Raw genomic sequence first — 7,972 nt, forward strand, 5'->3', positions numbered from 1 at the left:
AAATACTTCTCCAGTATATAGTCCACAACAACAGTTGATAATGAAAGACTGCCACCCTTTATTCAAAAGACCTTGAGATATGTTTGGTAATTGTAGGCTACCTGAATGAATTTAAAATTAATTTGCTATATTTCAGATCAATATATTTGTTTCCTTTTAATTAACTTTAACGTTATTCTCATCTGAATTATAAATCATTTATTTCTGTATAAAATGATAGCCTACTACCATTAAAAACACATTTGATTTTCTTTTTTAATCAATGTAGAATGTGTAACTTCAAAATAAACAGATTACTCTGTTTGAGGACAAGAAATGAAAACCAATGCAATATGATGAATGTCCAAAAGATGAGATAATTTTTGCTTTTAAACAGCATGTGTGTGTGTGTGATTGTTCGATCGCGCCCGTGCCTCTCTCGCCCAGATAGCAAATTGGCTTTGGGCCGGATCTGGCTAAATTTCGGCTGAGATTTTGGCCCACATACCGAAGTGGAATTACGGTCCAAGGTTGGCCCAAGTGCTGTTTGCCGAAAGTCAACCAGATCAATGCCGGAAGCAGACCAAAACTCACCCAGAGTTTTACAATGTACCCAGATATTATCCAGAACTGGCCCAAAACAACGCCGTAATCCCCAGATGTCAGCCAGACAAAGGCCAAACTGCCACCAGCTTTACCCCAGAACTCAGCCACAACTTATCCAGAAAACAGCCATAACGGGGCCAATATTATACCAGTCCCCAAAACTGAACCAGAAATTATCCCTGTGTAATACTTATATATTGTGCAAAGGAATAATAAAATAATGACACTACACAAATGCAAAGTACAGCATTTTATTGAGGGGAAGAAAATCTCAGCCAGATAAATGGAAAAATAAAAACTATGGGAAAAAGACAAGATAAACCAATACTAGAGTAAGGCAAAACAAAAGCAACAAATATTCACAATACAAGAATAATAATTTATGCAATTTAAAAAAAGTTTATGTGGCATGCTTAAATAATGAAATACAGAAACGAACCAAAATACGGTGGCCGAGAGATCTCAACGCATGGAATCAACAAATACAAAAACGCGCTGCAAACAGCAAGAGACTTCGATGTCCTGCAACAGAAGAAAACATGCAAATAGGAAAAACACCAGCAAGTTAAGAAAACATCAGTTTCACAACACATGCTGCAAATACAATACAACCAATAAATAATAATAAAAAAATAAATAATAAAAAAACACTACTACTGTAGCCATTTGCAGCACGTTTGTGTATTTGGTTGTGTTTTGCATATTTGCAGCACATGTGCTGTCAAACTGATGAAGATGTTTTCTAAATTTGCTTGTGTTTTTTCTATTTCCATGCATTGTCTTCTGTTGCAGCGTGTTGAGCCCTCTCGGCCAACGTACTAAAAAGCAACAGAAACCAAGCAATAAATTAAATTGATACAAACAAAGCAAAAGTGTCATGCATAAATCATAAAGTACAGAAACAAACTAAAAGCTGGTTATAAAAGACAAATGAAAAACAATTTATATTTACAGATGTGACAAATATATTGACAAATATAAGTTGCAACAATGCAAAACAGATTCCCTAATAACTTAAAATGTGTGGTTTACATTAACATTCTGCAAAGGTGTCCTCCTTTTTCTGCCACCCTCGCGATCACCAGCTAGATGAAACCACCTTTTAATAACTTTTTCGACCTCAAGCTCAGATGTCTGTGCACACACAGGAGTTCTTCTTACAGCCTCTAGAATAGGAGCATACAAATACAGAGTTAAAAAATACTTTTAAATAAAATGAACAATAGACATATAAAGCATTTGTATCAAAAGACTTTCAACATTCATTCATGACATGAGGGAATAGTCATGAAGTTCTAGATAGACTTAGACACAACAAAAATGCACTTAATCACAAACTTTGGAAAGGTGTTTTTCCATGTACACCTCTCCAGTTTACCACTTTGACAAAGTCATTTTTGAATGCTTGCCCTAATAATCCTCCAGACGTGTCCTTTAAGTCGACTCCACCCAACAATCCCAGTTCAAGTACCTGAAATATTTTTTAAACATGCCATCACTATTAAGTCAAAACACTAAAACATGCTAATATCGATATTATATTTACCAAATTAGACAAATATAAATAGTTTGTTATTTTTCATGTTTTAGATTGATCACACACACACACACACACAATTTAATTACAACAGTAATTACAACCAGACTTGTGAGTGATAACAGCATGCAACTGTGCATTACTGACAGTGTTACCTACCATTTTTTTGTCTTGTTACTGGACATGATCGAAGGTCACTTTCCAGGGAAGTTAATGACCTTAAGTCTTCAATTGGAAACAGTTTTGGTTCTGTGCCTCTGTGATCTCCCGAATGTTGTTTGCTTTGAGATCTTGCACCATCCTTACAATGTTCCTCTGCTGCTCCATAAGAATTTCTTTAGATATTATGTCATGGAGAAGTGCTAAAACATTAAACACAGGTATTGAAAGGGTTTACCACACCACATCTGCTATGACATGAGCCTTATGCTAACAGTGAATATAGAGGGTTTTCACGACGCGTCATCAATCCGGAAGTCGGCCATTTTGGAGGTACTGAACGTAAACAGTGCCATTGAACTGAACGGACTCGCAAATTTGGCTGATTATTGCTTCTGAAAATGGTCAAGTTTTGGTCTGTACTCATCGGTCGCACCGAGAAAAAACATTTCTAGTTCTATAGACTGCCGAAAGTTAAAGAGAAGAGTGCAAAAAACTGATGAAAGATGGCGTTTGTGGTTGAGAGAGGCACAGCATCAGCCACATGTGTAAATGAAGCGTTAACTATGGCAAAAATTTTGACGTATAATAGTTAACTATGGGTACATACACACTGTCAATCCGATTATCTTTGTATCCGATTGGAATATGATCTAAAATGATGTCCACACTCCACACTGTATTGCAACTGTTCAGATCTGATTTGTGTGTCCACGCAGCTCTTTGACAATACGGCAATGATGTTGCGTTGATGGAGAGGTTTGCATTTGCAATATAAATGTTTTCTTATTTAAATTTTACAATATGGAAATGTATAGCCGCCGCGCTGGACTACTGCGTCTCGAGCTGCAGAACTGTAGGAGGCTGGTAGGTTACTGTATGCACAACTCTTTTTCATCCGCGCCGGTTTCAAAATACTTTTCAAAAATAATAATTTTCTGCTCGTCCGGCACTTTGCATCAACACAACCTTGTTTCGGCAGCGACTTTCAGCATGTTCCCTATAACAACGTCTGATGTTTATATTTTACGTGGCGTGAGAAAGTCACATAAACCATGCGAAAGAGCGTTCAGACTGGTGGATTTCCTGATATGTGATTTGAATAGGATATTAAACCACATATGGATGTAGCTTGAAACTGATTTCATGTGCTTTTTTTTGGACTGACAATCTGAACGTAGCCAATGTCGGGATACGAAAAAGAAGTAAGGACTAGAGAAGCTAGCTTGTTCAGATCTTTACCACATATTACCTTAAGTTTGTCAAAATTTTGAGCTCTTTCCTGCTTACCAAGTCCTTCTCTATATGATTTCGCAGCTTCCATGTGTTTTTCCCGTGGTTTAGACATCAGAAATTAGTGTAACAATGTGTTCAATAGTACATAAACAGTGCAATCCATGCCGTTGTTTACATCCGAGTACCTCCAATATGGCCGCGCATCCGGGTAACTGACCAAATCGTGACGTAGGTGAAAACCCTCTATATGATAGAAAAAAACAAAAAAAAAATCTTACATCTTATTAATCGGTCATCGCTTGAGAGGCCTTTTCTCTGTGGTCTGGGTGTTTCATGATGCCACGGTGATTGTATTGCCTGTTCGGGAGACTGTAAAGTTGTATACTGAATTAATTTCTTTTCCCAAAGATTCAAACATCTTGTTGACTCTTTTAATAGCCATTTTTCTCATGTTAACTTTACCTCGCTCACTGTAAGCCCACATATGTTCATATAATAAGCACTGTAAATGGGGGCTAATTCTAGAACCTCTAACATAAAAACAAATTAAATCCAACCACAGAAAACAACCAAAAAATGCCTATCTAATACTGCGCTATAGATTAAAATCTACGTGTTAGTTTAGATATAAAGAAAAGTATCAACTTACCTTGATCATGTATTAAACCTCCAAAAGATGAAACCAAGATAGCGTGATTGTCGAAGTTAGAACGACAATTTGAATTTCACCGCGAGACTGCGTTGGAAAATATGAGTTGCTGAATAACTGCTACGTAACTTCCGGATCCTCTGGTAGGCGGGATGATGGCACGGGGTGCATTCTGGGAAAAGTAGTCCTTTTTGTAAAGCGGATTTAACACCGTATATATAAATCAACTACTATTTCCATGATGCATTGCAAACTGCGTCATCGTATCAGCAACAACAGACGCGTATTGACCTATTTTTTACAGTCTATGGTATTGACCCGTCTGCCGAGCAAGAAGACTGCTCTAAAAAACAGTTTAACCATGGGTTTTTGAAGTAAAACTGTTGTTATACTGTACAAATGGTAATCAATTTGCCAAAACTTGTTTTTGTGGCATTTTGATTACCATTTGGATAACCACAAAGTGCTCATTCAGTCCCATTCAATCTTTTGTCTTATATGATGCTGCAGACTGAACCATTTGAATGTCTTCAAACATTTTGCTAACATCTCATGTTTTTTTTTCTTTCTTTTTTGCACATTGTCACCTCCTTAACTGCCCATTAAAATAATCTTGCCTAACAGAATAATCAAGTCTTCTTTCCTTTAAAAAAAGAAAAGGTCTTCTTGCCTCCTTATGTGTAAAAGTCTACTATTTGAATAAATATCTATAGGTATTTTTTACTAGGCCTATAATAAACAGATTTCATTTTATTCTTTTTGACAAAATTAACCTTATAATTATGTATAAAATATGAACCAATTAACACCACGGGCCCTATCTTGCACCCAGCGCAATTGACTTTGTACACTGACGCATGTATCATTCCTATTTTGCACCCGCGCAAAGCGGACTTTTCCCTCCACAGACGCACGTCGGTTAACTAGCAAATACACTTGCGCTCCCCGGGGCGGTTCAGCGCAAAGAGGAGGCGTGTTCCGGCGCAAACGTTCCCTCATGCTATTTTGCAGGTTTAGAAAACAATTCCGCCAGTGACCAGGAAAAACCTAGTCTAAAGTCAGTGGCGCGTTGCGCATGTTATTCATGCTATTTTAAGGGCGCATGCTTGGCCATAATCAATGTAGCGTGTGCACAACGCGCATTACAATTTGATGCTCTCATCTACACAGAAGCAGCCGTTTTCATTTTTGCAAATCATACATTATTACTAGGAAAAATATTAGGTCTTGTAGGTCTTGATAAGCCTAGGGCTTCTACATATCCCTTTTCGAACAGTGTGATTATTATGCAAAAAAAAAAAAAAAAAAGGGTTTTGTTTTTCTTGATTTTGTTTTATTTTTATTGATGGATATTTAATGTGTTGCTGTCTTTGGTTTAATTTATTTTTTAATTGTTCGAAATAAAGATTTCATTCATTTATTCATATTAATACACGAGGGAAATCATTGTTGTGTCCATGAAGATGTGAAAATAAAATAGGCATAAATCTAGCTTACACATTTAATCACACGCCCAAATTATCATACGCCTGTTTAACCGAAGCTAATTTGGGTGTGTTTGTTTCTCCATCCCCAATGTCACTTCTCTGTGTTTTACGGCCGTGACGAGGACGTCGGTCTCCTTGGCTGTGAACCGCTCCTGGCGCGCGCCTGGCAAATCCGCCGTTATAATAGGAATCCGCTTAGAAAAAGCGCGCCTGCTCTTAAAGGGAATGTGAGATGTCGCTCTGATTGGTTTATTTCACGTTACGCCCAAACCACACCTATGAATAATGAAGCTACTTCAGACCAACCCCTTTTAGATTTGCGTCGGGCGCAAGAGTCATTTATCCCGCCGGGAAAATAGCAACAGCGCCGAGACCCGCCCACAAAGTTACTTGCGCTTTGCGCTTTGACACTTGCGTTTCAGATCGTTAAAATAGGGCCCCACATCTTACACAGCTATTTTACAGTAGAGCACATTCATGCCAGAGATCTTTTATTTACTCTTCTACCAAAACCCAACCAGATCTCAGCCAAATATTTTCTTATTCTGGTAGACCGAGCTCAAGCCAGGGCTCAGCCTAGTACTGTTTGACACAAGAGTGTGAAAAAAAACAGTGCCAGAATTAAGCCAGAAGTGCCTAATGTAAGCCAGACTCGGCCCAGACTTTGTTGCTATCTGGTGTCTCTCTCTCTCTCTCTCTCTCTCTCTCTCTCTCTCTCTCTCTCTCTCTCTCTCTCTCTCTCTCTCACACACATACACATTCCAGCATACATCGCAGCCAATGATGTCATCAATGATGATCCGTTGCACCACTAACTCCATAGCGAACTGCGCGTTGAGCCTCCAAGGGCTTGCAAAATTATTGTTGCCTGCGTTGTCCTTTTTAACATGTCCAAAATGTATTCTGCTTTCGAAGAGGAAGATGATCTCGAAGAAGAGGGTCAAGAAGCAGAAGAGGCTCATGAAGCAAATTGTCTGCAACAAGATTTCCAACAGGCTGGATGTGTTGTCAGAGATGCCATCGTAAATGCATTCTTTAATTAGTAGGCCTATAGTATGGCCAATAGTTGTAGGCCTAGTAGGCTAATATTAAAAATAAAATATATTAGTAGCAGTAGTAATATTAATAATAAAATGTATTATTAGCCTATTAGCATTAATATAAATGATAAAATGTATATAGCAGTTGCAATTTAAAGTAATTCAGTGCTATTTAGTAGCCTACTAATATTAGGCTATATATGAATCTATTAGCTATATTGTATTTACTATTATTATTATTGGTATTTTGTTAATATATTTGTTCTTGTAAATACATAAATAAATGCAAAAACTTTTCAGATCTGTGATAAAATTGTATTTATTCGACAATTGATGTGATTGTTATTTTCCCTTCACTTTGTAGCTGCAGAAGTTTGTTATTCAGAATGATGTTGTAGAGGTCTTGATTTTCCTTCTCCTTTGTAAGTTTTTCGATCTCTAATTGCAGTTTCGTCTTTTGCAGCTGTAGGACGTCTCTCTGCAGTTCCAGCACTTCTTCTCTTGTAATAGCTGAAGAGGGTATTTGCGTCTTTCTGCAATTCACAAGTGTTTTGGAGGAATTATGAAATATAATAAATAATATTGGGGCTGTTCTAAGTCAAATTAATAAAACTAAAATAATTGTTAACAAAGAAGCAATAACTCACTTTGCTGCCTGGTTTGGCGTACTGCTGGCGCTATTTTGAAGCTGCTTTGATTGCTGGAAAGGTCTAACGCGGGAAACAAAGAAACAATCAAAATTGGTATTTATATACAAATAAAAAACAAATATTTCATTATGTGATACGTTTTATTTGATTTAAGACAATAATGTTCTCTCACTTCGTGTTATATTCCTCTGGTTGAATCTCAGCTTCACTCTCTAAACCGCCAGGGATGCCAGCCAGGACAGGTGAGTCTGCCCCAATGATGTCTTGGACCAGTTTAGTAGAGTCTGACAATTCTGTTGGCGGTGGACCTCCACCTGCAGTTTTGTTATCGTTAGCTCTCTGTGATATAATAACAAAATGCACTCGGTGCGTGCGAAGAAAATAGCGTTGTTTTTTTTTTCTTACCAGTTTTGTTGGACTCCCTCTTATGAAGGCTTATTTCTTTTTTTGCCACCACAGAGACGTTTTCATATTTTATCACCTCTGAAACCGTCCTCTTTACGCCTAAATTCCGTGCGTTGATTTTCTCGGTTACTTCATCCCACTGTTTATGTTTTGTGGCATTAAATTTGCTTCTTAAAATTGTTTTTCTTTTCCCATATTCATCAATAAGTATACACTTCTCATCC

This window comes from Rutilus rutilus, assembly GCF_951802725.1.
Source record: "Rutilus rutilus genome assembly, chromosome: 9".
NCBI lineage: Eukaryota > Metazoa > Chordata > Actinopteri > Cypriniformes > Leuciscidae > Rutilus > Rutilus rutilus.